Source organism: Sorex araneus, chromosome 3 (assembly GCF_027595985.1).
Source record: "Sorex araneus isolate mSorAra2 chromosome 3, mSorAra2.pri, whole genome shotgun sequence".
NCBI lineage: Eukaryota > Metazoa > Chordata > Mammalia > Eulipotyphla > Soricidae > Sorex > Sorex araneus.
This window is the reverse complement of record NC_073304.1, coordinates 113526365-113542363: the sequence shown is the minus strand read 5'-3', so window position 1 is coordinate 113542363 and position 15999 is coordinate 113526365. Positions and strand designations below refer to the sequence as shown.

The 15999-nt window shown below is 56.1% G+C and overlaps 1 protein-coding gene across 2 annotated transcripts in view; it reads right to left on the bottom strand.

Moving 5' to 3' along the window:
- DLG5 (discs large MAGUK scaffold protein 5) overlaps window positions 1-15501 on the bottom strand; it is a 91739-nt gene extending 76238 nt beyond the window's left edge. Inside the window, exon 1 of one of the 2 annotated variants that reach the window (XM_055131887.1) lies at window positions 15456-15501. The gene's annotated coding sequence lies outside the window, so the exon portion shown is untranslated. Of the gene's footprint in view, window positions 1-14457; window positions 14639-15455 lie in introns of those variants that run through there. The other variant, XM_055131885.1, reaches the window with a different exon arrangement.
- Window positions 15502-15999: the final 498 nt, after the last annotated feature.

The following is a 15999-nucleotide window of genomic DNA, read 5'->3' as shown; positions in this document are numbered from 1 at the left end:
TTTCTCCTTTCTTCTTTGTTTTTTAACTGAGTCAGTGAATTACAAAATTACAAAGTTACTCATTTTGTTTTTCTTTTCCCTCTTGCTTTCTCCCTGATCCAGTGCCCACACCGCATCCCCAGGGGCATCAACCCCTTATCATTTTTTTGTTTCTTTCTGGTTTTGGGGGTCACAGCTGGCGGTGCTCAGAAATTACTCCTGGCTCTGTGCTCAGGGGCTCTTTGGTTGCGGGGGTGTTGGAGCTTGCGAGACAAGCGCCCTCCCGGTACACTGTCACTAGCCCCGGGTCACTCTGATCTTTCTTAAAGGAGAATCCTCTGGGGCTAAAAATTTCCATTTCCTGCTTGAACTCTGCCCCGTGACTAAGCCGGCAGTCGGCTTCTGCTGAGTCACCGAGAGTGAGGGAGAGTGAGTGGTGCAGGTACCGCCAGCCGGCCCGCCCCATTCTCTCCCAAGACACCGAATTTCTGATGTCCATCCCACATCTGTCTCCAAACGGCCCCTGCTATGGCCAGGTGCTCCGAGCCCATCTGCAGATTGAGCGGGTGCGGGGCAAAGACGAGGGGTACCGGGCCCCGGAGCTCGGCTGGCGGTACACATGCAGTGCGTGACAATGAGCACTGCTCTGCGGCCTGCCTGGCCTCAGCGGCGGGAGCCCCGTCCCGGCCTGGCGGGCTGGCAAAGGCTTTCCTCCCGAGGGTCGGGAATGGAGCAGGGATGGGGGCACTGTGAAATGCAGCCTCACTGGGAAGACTGGGGGCCCCAAAGCCAAGGTCCTACATGGTCCCCCAGCACCATCAGAAGGACCCCTGGGTGCAGAGGCAGGACTGGGTGGCATCTGCCCTGCAAGCCGCCCTAGGGCGCCTCAGTACCCCCACGTGTGCCCTCCCTGAGCCCCACCCCTGTGCTGCAGGAGGAAACGTTAGTTGGGCGGCAAAAACACGAGCCCCTGCCAGGGGGACGTGCAGGTGGTTCCCTGGCGCTGTCTGTCCACCAGCAGGGATGGACGTGGGAGCCCGCCCTGCAGCCGCTGTGGCCAGGCTGTGTCTTCTGCCCTTGGTGTGTTTGGGGCACAGCGTGTCTTGGTCTCTCTGGGTGGGCTCCCGCCGACTGGACTAAAGGGCCTGCTCACAGCAGCCCTGGCGCTCGAGGGAGCCTGCCCCGAACAGAGTGTAGGGTCTTGGCATTGCATTTCAAATTCACATTCTCTCTTGGTTTCTTGGGCTTTGTGCCACACCAGGGTGCTCAGGGCTTACTCCCGGCTCTGCACTCAGGAATCACTCGTGGATGTGCTCAAGGGACCAAATGCAGTGCCAGGGATTGCACTGGGGCCAGCAGCACACAAGGCAAGTGCCCTACCCACTGAGCTCTCTCTTTGGCCCAGTAAGAGTTGTTAGAGGCGGGGTGCGGTGGTGGGGGTTGGGGTGTGGGTGGTGGGAGGGATATTGGGAACATTTGTGGAGGAGAATGGGCACTGGTGGAGGGATGTAAACAATCACTGATCACTGTATGACTGAAACGTAAACATGAAAGTTCATAAGTTTGTAACTGTACCTCACGGTGATTCACTAATAAAATTAAAAAAAAAAAAAAAAGAAAGAAAGAAAAAAGAAAAGGCCCCCAGCCTGAGACTGGGGCAAGAGGAGAGTGGGTATGGCACTTGCCACAGGTGCAGCCAACCGGGGCCTAACTCCCCACATCCCATAGAGTCCCCTGAGCCCCTCAGGAGTGACTGCTGGGTGTGACCCAAGACAAAAAGGAATGAAAAGAAAACCTACAGAGGGAAAGGGAGGGACAGGTGAGGATACAAGTGTCTCCAGGAGCAGAGGCCAGCGACAGCCCCCCCCACCCAGCCCAGCTGGATCAGCCTCACGGGGTCTCTCTCACACTGAAAGCATTTTTTTTTCCAAAAAAAAGGGGGGGGGGAAGGCTAGAGCAATAGCACAGCGGGTAGGGCGTTTGCCTTGCATGCAGCCGACCCAGGTTCAATTCCCAGCATCCCATATGGTCCCCTGAGCACTGCCGGGGTAATTCTTGAGTGCAGAGCCAGGAGTAACCCTGTGTATTGTTGGGTGTGACCCAACGAGAAAAAAAAGAAAAGGGGGGAGGGCCAGAGCGATAGTACAGCAGGTAGGGTGTTTGCCTTGCACGTGGCTGACCAGTTCAGTCCCCAGCATCCCATATGGTAACCCCTGAGCACCACTGGGTGTGACCCAAAGAGAAAAAACAAGCATGCAAGCGAGGCCAGGTATGTGGCTCGGTGAGGAAGCACATACCTTCCAAACAGGAGGCCTCGGTTCAACCTCTGGCGTGAAGCAAAAGAAGCAACATCCACAGCAGCAGTTTGCAAACCACGTTCGGGAGGCCCTTGAGGTGCCTCAGGAAGCCCACAAGGGAAAGGCATTTGTCCCAGCCTCTCCCCTTCACCACTGTGCTTCCCTGCCTCCTGCACACATCTGAATTTTCATTAAAAGGGCCCTGGGGGTCAGAGACATAGTATCGGGAGATGAGTGCTTGCTTTGCACACAGCCGACTCTGGTTCAATCCTCGACACCCCACAGGGCGCCTGAGCCCACCCAGAGCGATTCCTTAGCACAGCATCTGGAGAGTCCTGAGCACGGCCAATGCAGCCTCCAACCAAAAAAAGGGGGGGGGGGGAGATTCCCTGTTGAAGAGACAATGAAGAGCTTTTCACTTCACCTACATTATTTCATCTAAGTGTAACAATCCAGTAAGGAAATGAGATTGAAGATGAGTCCACCAAGTGATCACCCTGTGCTCATCCAATGTGTACCTGGACACCCCAGAAAAAGGTTCCCTCCCAGAAGAGTTCCCTTCCTCACTGATGGCACTGATAAGGACTCAGTTTACCTTAAACAAAAGCCTGGCACAAGGGCGCAGCTGGGAATGATGAGAAAAACTCAGACCCACAGTACCAAAATACAACTTGGGCAGCCTGTGAAAAACCCTGATTTGAAGTCACTTATAAAGACACTTCTAAAACACGGGAAGCAGTGTCAATTCAGGGAGGTGACATTAAGAAACTAATTGACAAGCTCCCTCCAAACCTGCCTCTGCACACCATGGGTCTTTCAATTGCCCCAGCCTGGCCCCCCAGTGCTGCAAGAGCCAGCTTCCAAGTCTGGGTTTGCAGGTGGCAGAAAGAGAGCAGCAAGAAGCAACTGAAATACTGATGCATTCCACAATGAAACAGGGACTTAATAAACAAACCAGTGGAGGACACTTTGAAAAACAGCACAGAAACATTTTTCAAAAGAAATCAGAATTGATCATCAAAATATTTGAGGGTCCCCCCCCACAACCCCAAGCCCCACCAGAAGTAATTCCTGAGTGCAGAGCCAGGAATAAGCCCTGAGCACTGTCAAGTGTGGGGAAAAAAAAAATCTGAGCAGTAACAATACTTGCCAACCTACCATAACCTCTGCACTGCTTCGAGAGGGGAAAGCGGCACTTCATTTTCGACAAGAACAGAAACTTAAAGATATTCAATCAAGTTACAGATTTTTTTTAAAATTTGGTTTCTGGGACATCCATACCTAGCAGTGCTCAGGGCTTCCTCCTGGTTCTTTGCTCAGGGCTCACTCTTGGTGATGCGAGGGGACCCTGTGTGGTCCAGGGGTCAAACCTGGATTGGCTACATGCAAGGCAAGTGCTTCATCACTTACTCTGCTATCACTCTCCAGCCTCTAGATTTTTAATAAAAACCCTTCAAAAATAAAGTTCTCTCCAAAGAAATTCATCTTACTGAGCGGTGCCTTTTCCTGAAGCCCGCTGAACCCCCAGCCAAATGCAGAGTGAAGGCAGCGGGGAGAGCAGGGCGCGTGCTGGTGCAAGGAGATGACACAGGGGAGGGCCCCAAGGACTGTCTCCGGTCAAAGCCATGACACGGATGGTGAACGATGAAGAAGATGATAATGACGAAGAGGAAGGACTGAAAGATACTGACGGAGACTGCGACGCAGACCAAGGTGAAGATGATGACGAGATGGACAAAGGGGAGAAGGAAGAGAGCATCACTCCTGGCTCTGCTCAGGGGTCACACCTGACAGGCTCAGGGGACCACATGGGGCGCTGGGCTAGACCTCGGCCATTTAAGGCAAATGCTCTACCTGGTATACTATGGTTCCCCACCACCATGACATTTTTTCCACTTTTTTTGTTTTGGTGGGCGAGGGTGGGTTTGGGGTCAACACCCTGTGGTGCTCAGGGATTATTCCTGGCAGGACTTGGGAGACCATATGGGATGCCGGGGTGCTGGGGAAAGAGCACGGGTCAGCCGAGTGCAAGGCAAACTCCCTATGCTCTGCTCCCACTACAATGACATTCTTAACACAAAATTCTCTCCTCCTGGTGGCATAAGCCCTGCCCTGCCACAAGAGAATCAGCCAAACCTGTAGGATCTTGCACATGTGAATCAGAATTCACATGCTCTGTTGTCAGTTTATTCCTGCTTATTTTACAATCTTCCTATCACAGCTTCAAAAGTTAAAAGTGTACAAGCTTCTTGGTTTCAATGAAACTAAATGCAAGAAGAAACTGAATATTGTCAGTTATAAAAATGGCTTTGGGGCTAGAGCGATAGTACAGTGTGCACGGTGCTTGCCTTGCATGAGGCCAACCTGGGTTCGATCTCTGGCATACCCTAAGTTCCCCTAAATCAACCAGGAATGACCCCTGGCTAATCCCTGAGCACCACTAGACGTGGCCCAAAAACGTGTGTGTGTGTGTGTGTATGTGTGTGTGTGTGTGTGTGTGTCGGGGGAACCAGGGAGACAGAACAGCAGGTAGAGTGCTTGCCTTGCAAGCAGCAGACCTGAGTTCAATCCCCAATACCACACGGAGCCCCCCAAGCCTCCCCAGGAATGACCCCTGAGCACTGTTGAGGGTGTGACAAAAACAAAAAATTTTAGAGGCCTCATTCCACTTGAGGCCCAGCTGCTAAATGGGCCCAGCTGTTCTGTGCACACAGGGAGGCAGAATGTGGCCATACTGACCCACAGGTCATGCTTCTGTCACAGTAAGCCGGTTGCTGTGCGGACGATGGGACAGGGGACGTGCTTGCTCAGCGCTATAGAAAGGGGCAAGGGGTGGAGGAAACCAACGCTCAGGAAAGGTTTCCAGGTGCTGCACTGAGGGAGGGGGCAGACACCACGCTCAACCTCACGCTCCAGTGACCCCGGGAGTGTCCCCTATATGAGAAAACAGTAGCCAAAGCATTGCTTAGAAATATAATTAAAAGGAAATGGAGGGAGGATGGAGAGAGCAGGAGAGAGGAGAGTGGGCAGGCTTGAGCCCATGCCCTTACACATTCTACAGGCCAGGCCACTCTCAGGCCTCGGGGTCAGAGAACAGGTCCCACCAGTGGCCCAACACCAGCACCCAAGACCCTCCAGGGATCATTTCTTGCAAAATAAGCTCATCTCAATGTGCTTTTCGAGTTCAGCGGCTCAGAGCACAGGCAGTATCCTCCTCAAAGGATGGTCTCGGGGGAGAGGGAGGGCCAGTGACAGGACAGTGGGGATGGCATTTGCCTGCCAACTCCGGAAGGCTCCTTCCCACTGATCTGGGGCTGGTGAATAGCCTCCCTGCAGGCAGGTAGCCCCGAATGTATGCCGAGAACCCGACCCTGAGGAAGACACGGAAAGCTGCGGATTCAGGGCACAGAGCTCTGGGGATATGTCTTGTTGGGGCGGTATAAGTTTGGGTCACAGCTCAAGGACCAACCCTGGCGAGGCTCAGAGATCTATCCTGGTGGGGCTCGGGGATCTATCCTGATGGGGCTCGGGGATCTATGCTGGTGGAGCTCGGGGATCTATACTGGAGGGGATCGGGGATCTATCCTGGCGGGGCTCGAAGATCTATCCTGGCGGGGATCGGGGATCTATGCTGGTGGGGCTCAGGGATCTATGCTGGTGGAGCTCGGAGATCTATGCTGGAGGGGATCGGGGATCTATCCTGGCAGGGCTCAGGGATCTATCCTGGCAGGGCTCGGGGATCTATGCTGGTGGGGCTCAGGGATCTATCCTGGCAGGGCTCGGGGATCTATGCTGGTGGGGCTCAGGGATCTATGCTGGTGGGGCTCGGGGATCTATCCTGGCAGGGCTCAGGGATCTATGCTGATGGGGCTCAGGGATCTATGCTGGTGGGGCTCAGGGATCTATCCTGGCAGGGCTCAGGGATCTATGCTGGTGGGGCTCAGGGATCTATGCTGGCAGGGCTCAGGGATCTATGCTGGTGGGGCTCAGGGATCTATGCTGGCAGGGCTCAGGGATCTATCCTGGCAGGGCTCGGGGATCTATGCTGGAGGGGATCGGGGATCTATGCTGGTGGGGCTCAGGGATCTATCCTGGCAGGGCTCGGGGATCTATGCTGGTGGGGCTCAGGGATCTATGCTGGCGGGGCTCGGGGATCTATGCTGGAGGGGATCGGGGATCTATGCTGGCTGGGCTCAGGGATCTATGCTGGCTGGGCTCAGGGATCTATGCTGGTGGGGCTCAGGGATCTATGCTGGCTGGGCTCAGGGATCTATGCTGGTGGGGCTCGGGGATCTATCCTGGCAGGGCTCAGGGATCTATGCTGGTGGGGCTCAGGGATCTATGCTGGCTGGGCTCAGGGATCTATGCTGGTGGGGCATGGTTCCTGGCACCCAGCTGGGAAGAGCCCCCTGCTGGATGTGGCTCAAAAACAAAACCAGAGGTTAAGACCCCTAGCATGGGGCTGGAGCAACAGCTTAGTGAGAAGGGCATGTGCCTTGCATGCGGCAGATCCGGGTTCGATTCCCAGCATCCCATTTGGTCCCCCAACACTGTCAGGAGTAATCTCTGAGCACAGAGCCAGGAGTGAGCCCTGAACACTGCCTGGTGAGGCCCCAAACCAACCAACTAACCAAACAAACAAAAAAACCTCACATTTTACTCTGAGGAAAGAAAAACCCTCTTGATCCAGAGATGCAGGAGTCACGGGTGTGTGCAGGCCAGTGTCTGTCCCTGTCCAGGTGGGAGCAAGTGCCCACGCGGGACGTGGCCAAGGTCGCCACGGGGACACTCTATGTCTATGTGCAGAAAGAGGGGACTCCCCGACCCCGCACTAGACAGGGAGTGAGCACCCAGTCCGCTCCACCAGAGTCCTGAGAGGTGACCTTGGGAACTCTGGACACCAAGGTCACACCACCTGCTTCCAGCACAGTGTGGGCGGTGACATCTGTGTGCATCTGGGCACAGTCAAGTGTCCCGCACTCCCACGACCTTCTGACACGATGCTGTCACCACTTAGGAATCTGCACGTGCTCCTGAGGTCTCCGGACTTACGCAGGGACCCCCCAGGCCTTCATGCAGCAGGTCACCCACGCAGCGGGAATGCTTCCTGACCCTATCAGCATTCTACTCGCAGTGACCCACAGACACAGACCCCCCCCCCCACACACACACACGGCGCGCACTGTTTCCCCCCGTTTGCAAGCGCTCTTCCAGAGCTTTCAGGAGTATCAGGGAAATCCCAGGCGTCTCAGGTTCCTGCTATGCTGCTCACAACAGTCTTTCTCGGCCTTTCTCCAACCTTGGCCCTTTCAGACCTTGTTTTGACCCCACTGTCCAGCCAGTTGGTTGGTTGGCCCCCAAGTCTCATGCAGTGGAATATTCTGGGGGTCCACAGTTGAGAAATACTGGCTCTGAATATCAACATATGCTCCTCCTTTCATCTTACCACTGACAGCTAAATAGCAGAGGGAAGTAGTTACACTTTTCATCATTTCTGCATGTGGAAGAGATCAAACTCAGGAAAGTTAACTAACTGCCTCGGGCTACAAAGAGAGGACAGTGGTAAGGAACCAGCTTGCACGGGGCCAACCCAGGTTCAATCCCAGGCATCCCCTATCAGGTCACACAGCCCACCAGCAGTGCTCTCTGAGCAGAGAGCCAGGAGTAAACCCTGAGCACCACTGGACGCAACCCCAAAACAAAACAAAAGTAAAAAAGAAAGGTTAATTGTCGTGCTCAAAGTTTTAAAGCAGGTGCTAGAGTGACAGTACCATGGGTAGGTGCTTGCCTTGTATACAGCCAACCAAGGTTTGATCCCTGACATCCCATATGGTCCCCCAAGCACCGCCAGGAGTAATTCCTGAATGCAGAGTCAGGAGGAACCCCTGAGCAGAGCCAGGTGTGCCCCCCAAAAAACTTAATGAAATAAAATAAAGGCATCTGAACATGATATTCTTCTCTACCTCATGGTAACTTCTGGAAATATGGAAAACTGAACTGTATTAAGTCATAAGTTTCACTGCTTCACTTGCAGTGTTAAAAGCCCCAGGGCCGGAGCCATAGCACAATGAGTAGGGCACTTGCCTTGCACACAGCAGCCCCAGCTTCAATCCCAGACACCCTATGTAGTTCACCGAGCACTGAAGTGATTCCTGAGTGCAGAGTCAGAGGTAAGCCCAAAGTATCACTGCGTGTAGCACAGAAACAGAATGACACAAACAAACAGCACTGCCAGACCCTCACTCTAAGAAATGGGTAAAGGTAGGTTGCTGAATCTTACTCCCATTTTTCAAATGTGGAAATTGAGCTTTGGAAAAGTTAAACCACCCCAAAATTCCATGCTTCATGAAAAGCAGAATTGGAACTCCAGCCTGTTCCTTTTAGCCCACTTTCAGGAAAACTGACACATTTAGCCCAATCTAATTCTCCAGATAAAATAAGTACATAAAAGTCCAAGCAATAGTGGAAGGGACTTTGCAGCTCAGGATTTCATAAAGTCTATTAGAAAGTGGCCAAGGAAAAAAAAATGACCCTTGATTGTGAAATAAAATGTATAAATAATTGAGCCACTATATTAAACCTGACTTTAGGGGCTGGAGCGATAGTATGGCGGGTAGGGCATTTGCCTTGCACAAGGCCGACCCGGGTTCGATTCCCAGCATCCCATACGGTCCCCCAAGCACCGCCAGGAGTAATTCCTGAGTGCAGAGCCAGGAGTAACCCCTGAGCATCGCCGGGTGTGACCTAAAAAGGAAAAAAAAATAAAACTAAACCTGACTTTACTCAACTACATACAATTGACCTATAGACACAGTTGCGGCTTAGGGAACTTCTAATTTCCCTCTCCTTCAAAATTAATCAAGTAGTCTCTAGAAACTCTTCAAATAAAGTACGTAGATGTACACATATATGCATGGGTGCACATAGTATATATATAACATATACACGTGGATATTAATTATTAGATAGCAGTACTTTAGCTTTTGCATATAAATACACAAAGAATAAAACAGGTTACTTTCATGCTTTTTTTTTTTAACTGCCATATTCAAAATCGATCATCCAAAGTTCCACTTTCTCAGTTCATTCCAAGAAGATCCAAGCCAAAGAGGTTCTCTTTCCTGCCCTATTGCAAGGGGGAAGCTAAGTTCCCCCCCCTGCAATACAGGATGCCGTGAACCAACACTCAAAGAAATCAAAGTCTGCCCTCAGGGCCAGACAGCTGGCTCAAGTGGTGACAAGTGAGTTAGAGCCCTGTTAGCTGCCTTCCCCCCAGCACCTGCGGAGGCTGGGGGGAGGAGCACCACCCAGAGTGGCCCCAGGCTCCCCAGTTCCCCCCTCCCATCACTGAGTGTGGCCCCACTAATAAAAATAGAAGGCCTGGGGAGTATCTCAATGGGCTAGGGCACATGCTTTGCAAGCTGGAGGTGCAGGTTTAAGTCCCAGCACCACAAGGCCCTTTAAGTACCTCAGGGTGAGCCCCCAACCAAACCAGTCAGTCAATAATAATACCACCAAATCTGCTCAGCCATTCCCGTCATGCTCCTCTGCAGTGTCTCACAAACCTCCAGAAAGACTGCCCGCTTGCCTTGCACGTGGCCAACCCTGGTTTAATTCCGGCACTGCATGGTATTCTGAGGCCAGGAAGATCCCGACTAGCCCCCAGCACCCTTAGGTATGGCCCAAAAGACCATAAAGAAAAGGGAAAAAGGAAAGGAAGAACTGAAGTCGCGGGAGCTTCCCCTCCTATCCCTGCCACTGCAGACACGCAGGGTTGATGGAGAAATGGAGCAAGTGAGGAAAGAACAAATGGTCCATCCAGGCAACCATCTTTTGAATAAATAATAAATCACATCTAACAACCGGCAGCCTGGGGAAGTCCAGCAGTGTTATTCCTAAATTAAAAATGTTTAAATGTAGGGGCTGGAGCGATAGTACAGCAGGAAGGGCATTTGTCTTGCACACAGCCGACCTGGGTTCGACCCCCGGCATCCCACATGGTCCCCTGAGCACTGCCAGGATAAATCCTGAGTGCAGAGTCAGGAATAACCCCTGAGCATCGCTGGGTGTGAACCAAAAAAAGAAAAAAAAGAGTTTAAATGTAGGCTGGAGCAATAGGACAACAGGCAGGGCGTCTGACCTGCATGCAGCCGACCTGGGTTCAATCCCTGGCATCCACCAGGGGTGATCCCTGAGTGCAGGGCCAGGAATAACCTCTGAGCACCACCTGGTATTGCCCAAAAAAGCAAAAGCAAAGGCCAAAGCAATGATATTTTGCCTTTGCCTTGCACGCAGCTGGCCACGGTTCAGTCCTCAGCATCCCATATGGCCTCCTGGGCACAGCCAGGGGTGATTCCTGAGTGCAGAGCCAGGAGTAGCCCCTAAGCATCGCCGGGTGTGGCCAACTAACAAACAGACAAACAAACAAATCGCCACCAACTTGCACTCTTGTCTGGTTTAATCCCTACATTTCAGGCTTCACCCAAACTCCAAATCCCCAATGCGCCCTCACGCACTCGAAGGCCCTGCTAAGCCCCACTCTGCTCAGGCTGGGCTGTACTTCCCAAGGCTCCGCCTCTGCCTGGAATGCCCACCTCCTCCAGGAAGCCTTCCTCAGCTTCTCCAACTAACACCACTGTCTCTTTTTTCTTGGCCGGGGATACTGAGTCAGCCAGATTGTTGTGAAACTCAGGGGATGGCAGGGAGGGACTGGAAGAGATAGTATAGTGGGCAGGGCACTTGCCGGCATATAGCTGGCCTGGGTTCAACCCCTGGCACTGCACGTGGTTCCGAGAGCTCCACAAGGAGATCCCTGAGCACAGAGCCAGGAGTAAGTCCTGAGCAAATATGGCCCCCAAACAAAAGCAAAACAACACAAATAAAAACAGGAAAAAAAAGGGGTTGGGTTGGCCCAGAGGTAGAGTATCTGCCTACACAGCCCCAGAGGCCGGGGGCAGCCCTGAGCACCGCACGAGCCACTCCAGCAACCAAGGGAACTCAGGATCAGAACAAACAGGAAGACAAAAATGCAGATTTAGGGCAGTCACAGTTTCCCTGGGAGGCCCCAGCTGGACCCCCAGCACTGCACGGTCTCTCCCCAAGCACTGCCAGGTTAACCCCTGAACATAGCCAGGAGTGGCCCCCAATTTTTTAAGTTAAATAAAGGGGCCAGAGCAATAGTGCAATGGGTAGGGCATTTGCCTTGCACACTTGGGTTCAATCCCCAGCATCCCATATGGTCCCCCAAGGGACTGGAGAGATAGATAGTACAGTGGGTAAGACACCCGCCTGGCATAAAACCAAAAAAAAAAAAAAAAGCCAAATGGTCCCACTAACACCGCCAGGAGTGCAGGGCCAGGCAGAATGCAGAGCCAGTGGTAACCCCTGAGTGTTGCCAGGTGTGACCCAACCCCCACCCCCACCCTGTGCAAAAACAAACAAACAAACAACAAAGTTAAATAAAAAGAGAGAGAGAAGCCAGCTGGCATCTGTGTCACTCAGCCGATCAGCTTCATAATGTCACTGTGGCAAGCAGGCAGTGAGCGGCAGGCTGAAATTACATCCCGACACCCGGTCTCTGCCTGCCCGCCTGGCGAGCACAGGGCAGGTACTCGAGGCCTCTCCCAATCAGATTCTGCGCTCCCAGGGCCAGAGAGGCACACGCAGAGCCCCTGCAGCCCCATCCCACAGATGAAGACACTGAGGCATGCAGCCAAGAAGGGCCTTCACCAGGAACAGGTGGGGAGGTAGGGAGCATGAGAAAACCTCCCCTGAGCAATGGCTGACTGCAAGCGAAAGGGAAGGCCTGCGCGGGGCGTGTGTGAGCCACGAAAGAGCCCAGAGCAAGTCTGGGTACAGCTCCAGGGACCAGGGAGGACGGTCCTGCCCGTCCACAGGATGGACCAACAGGCCAAACCACAGCATCCAGGAGAGACAGGGCAGGGGAAGGTGCTGACTTTGCACCCCACAGGCTCCCCTGAGCCTCGCCAGGAATGATCCCTGAGCACAGAACCAGGAGTAAGTCCTGAGCAACAGAATTAAAGCCCCTCGGAGCGCAAGGCTGGCGGGAAGCAGGAACGGTGGCTGCATGCAGCACAGGGCACAGGCTTCGGCTGACTCGGCCCGTCCTGCCCCACAAGGCCGGGCCCGGGCTCTGACTGCACGAAGGGGGCAGGAATCCCGCTGAGTGAGAGCAAAGGGCACCCACCAACCTGCACCCTGCTGCGGAGCGAGCCCCCCACCCTCAACCCCGGAGCAGAACTCGATACACAGACGAATCCAGCGCCGTCTGAGCTGAGGTGAGCAGGACCAGCAGGTTTGGTCTGCACGGCGGCCTGGCCCCTCGGAGGCCAGCGTCTCTCCACAGCACAGCAGGCCGGGCCAGCGGAGACAGGCATTTCACCTGTTGGCCTGGGGTCTTGCTGGGGGGGCCACACCCAGCAATGCTCAGGAATCACCCCCGGTGGGAGGGTGGGGCACTAAACGCAGGGCCAGGGATCGAACTCAGGTGTGCACGGCAAGTGCCCCCGTTTTTGCAGGGATGGGTATGGTGGACAGGGACGATCTGAGTGGAGGGACACACTGAGGACCCTAAGCCCCCCTGATGCTCTGGTTCCCCCAGCGCCTGACGCTGACGCTGAGCCACAGGCGGACAGAGGCTGGACCTGCACAGGACGGAGGCATGAGGTGGTGGCAGGGCAGGCTGGGGCGGCTGAGCACAGAGAGGGGTCCCTGGCCCCGCCCTCTGGGACGAGCCCCACTCCTCACCCCGAAAGCCACCAGCTGAAGTACTCTCCCTGGGCTCCCGCTGGCCAAGGGACAGGCACAGGCGACTCGTCCCTGCAGACAGTCCCTGCAGCAGCTCCGCCTCGCTCACCCACAGCCACATCTTACCACCAACACTCTCCTTTTTTTTTTTTCTAAAGGTTTAAGGAAAATGAACTTCCCTGCACTGGGGCGACAGTCCAGTGGGTAAGGCGTGTGTGTGCCTGGTACACAGCTCACCCTGGTCCCATCCCCGCATCACAGGATCCCCTGAGCACAGAGCCAGGAGTGAGCCTTGAGCACTGCAGAGTGTAGCCCAAAAGTGAAAACACAAAATGAAAACATAAAAAGAACTTCCCCCTGAAAATTATTTTCCTGAGGATTTCACAAGCCTCCACAAAGCTAGTATCCCCCAGTCTGATGGACTGGGGTGTGAAATCACTGCTCGAGAGGTAAAATGCAAACCCTACTCCATCTCCTTCTCGGAGCTCAGGACCAGCTCCCTGAACTTTGGCCAAGTGAAGCTCGGCCTTCTCTAGCAGGGATGGAGTGAGGGGTGGGGGCGTGAGGGGGCTAATTAATGGCACGGATTCCTCTATTCTAGACATTAAACCTAGCATGGATCCAAACATGTCCTGCCCCAGTGAGAACTGAATCTGCACTCTAACTTCTGCGTTTCCTTGACAAACTTCCTCCTTCAAAAATAGATCCATGAAAGCAATTAAAAAGAAAAAAAGTCAGAGCTGGAAAGATACAGCCCAGCCGCTAAGGCTGGCCGTGCCCGGAGCGCCCGGGTTCGACCCCTTGGGAGTGATCCCTGAGCACAGAGCCGGGAATAAGGCCCGAGCACCCACTGCCAGGATGGCCCAAAAGCTGGAAAAGAAAAGACAGACGGCGCCCGGGAGCCTCCCCCTGTCCCTGACCTCACGCCTTAGCCCAGCATCTCAGACCACTACTGGAGGCACAGGGGAGTCCTGGGGGCCCAGGGCGGGGGTGGCCACCCGTGGCACACGTGTGTGGCCAGCAGTTTGGCCGTCAGTCCCCGCCCTGTAAAGTGCGGTTACAGGACCCGCGACCGTCGGGCTGCCACGGGCACCGCGTCGGTCAGGTCACGCCCCGCCGGGGGGCTTCCAACACGCGTCTGCGCAGGTCTCGCCGCCCGGGTCCACGCGCGGCGGGGCGGCCCTCGGCCCGCGGGCAGCTCGCCCGCAGCGCGGGGCACCCACGCTCGGGCGGTGGCACCCGGCTGCGAGGAGTGGGCCGGAACAATGGGTCCCGCGCAGGGCGCCCGGCGCCGGGCACCGACGGCCGCGGGCGGGGTCCGGTCCCGCGGCCGCCAGGCCACAAAGGCAGGTGCCCGCGCCCCGCGCCCCGCGCCCGCCCGCCCGCCCCGCCGCAGGCCGCGCGCCCCACTCACCCGCGCCCGCGGGCGGCTCGGCCGCGACGTGCGGGGCCCGCGGCGGGGGCGCCCGCGGCCGCTCCAGCGCGGCGCGCAGCTCGGGCGGGGGGTCGCGCGCGCGGGCCAGCAGCAGCTGCAGCAGCAGCTCCGCCCTGGCGCCGCCCGCCGCCGCGTCCAGCCGCCGCCGCTCGCCCGCGCTCAGCGCGCCCGCGGCCTCCAGCAGCCCCAGCACCGCGTCCGCCTCCGTCAGCGCCTGCGCCAGGCCGCGCCGCGGCTCCATGCGGCCGCCCGGCCCGGCCCGGCCCGGCCCGGCTCGGCCCGGCTCGGCGCGGGGCCACGCGCGGGGCCTGGCGGCGCGGCCCGGCTCAGCGGCCGCCCAGCGCAGCCATGTTGGCGGGAGGAGGAGGAGGAGGAGGAGGAGGAGGAGGAGGAGGAGGGAGGGGAGGAGGGAGGAGGGGAGGGCAGGGGGAGGGGGAGGAGGGGGAAAAGAGGAGGAGGGGCAGGCGATGGGGAGGAGGAGGGGAGGAGTGAGCGGAGGAGAAGGAGAAGGCGCGCCCCCACCCCACCCCGGCTCGGGCAGGGTCCCCCCCACGCCCCCTCCCCAGTCTCCCGGGCTCGGGCCGCGGAGGGCGTCCGCAGAGTGGGGACCCCCCCAGGGCAGCAGCCAGCATCGGGTTCCGGGCCTGGGCACTCAGCCAGCCCAGCAATCGGAGACACCTCCCCGCCAGAAAACCCTCCCCCGCCCCGCCCGCCCGCTTCCGAGGCTCCTGGTTATGAGAACTCCTCAAACAATGCCTGAGAGAAGGAGAGCAGGCCCCTCGCGCCGACACCCAAAACTGGAGTTCCAGAGGCCCTGACCCAGAGTTTTCCTCGATGTTCCCGGTGCCATCTCCCTGCCCCAGTTTGTGCAGCTTAACCCCCAAGCCTAGAGGGGGTTGACAGTTTGGGGGGGGTGGTGCTGCTGGAGGAGGAAGAGAGCGCTGTCCCCTGCCACCCCCTGGGACCCCAGATCCTACCTAGCCTCCGACCTGAGATGTCCTCATGAAGGTCTGCTGGAGCCTCCCTTTAGCCCTTCGGCCACTGCTAAGGCCCCGAGTGACCACAGCTCAGACTGCTAGGACGAGGCCTGAAAGGAGTCCCAGGGCTGAAGAGACGGGCTGCGACTCGGGTGCTGGCCTTGCATACCACCAGTCCAGCTTCTGTCCCCTGCATCCCACATGGTCCCCTGAGCATCACCGAGTATGGCCAAGAAAAGGAGCAAAGGAGCCCCCTCCACAGTGCAGGGGTGGGGGAGGGAGGGCATGTCACAAATGCCTGGCAGATTGAACCTCGTTTGTAAACCGTGGGGGACCCCACAGGCGCCCAGAACTCTTCCTACCAGTAGACCCCACGTCTGTCCTCTGCCCCTCCTGCACCCAGGAAAAGGTTTCTTCACGGTCCTGCCTCTTTAGAGGGAGGAGCTGCTTTTATTTGAGGGAAACAAACCCTGTAGGTCTTGCTTGAAACAAGAGTATCAACACCATCTGCTCTTGGGATGTGATTTTTCATTCCACTTTAAAT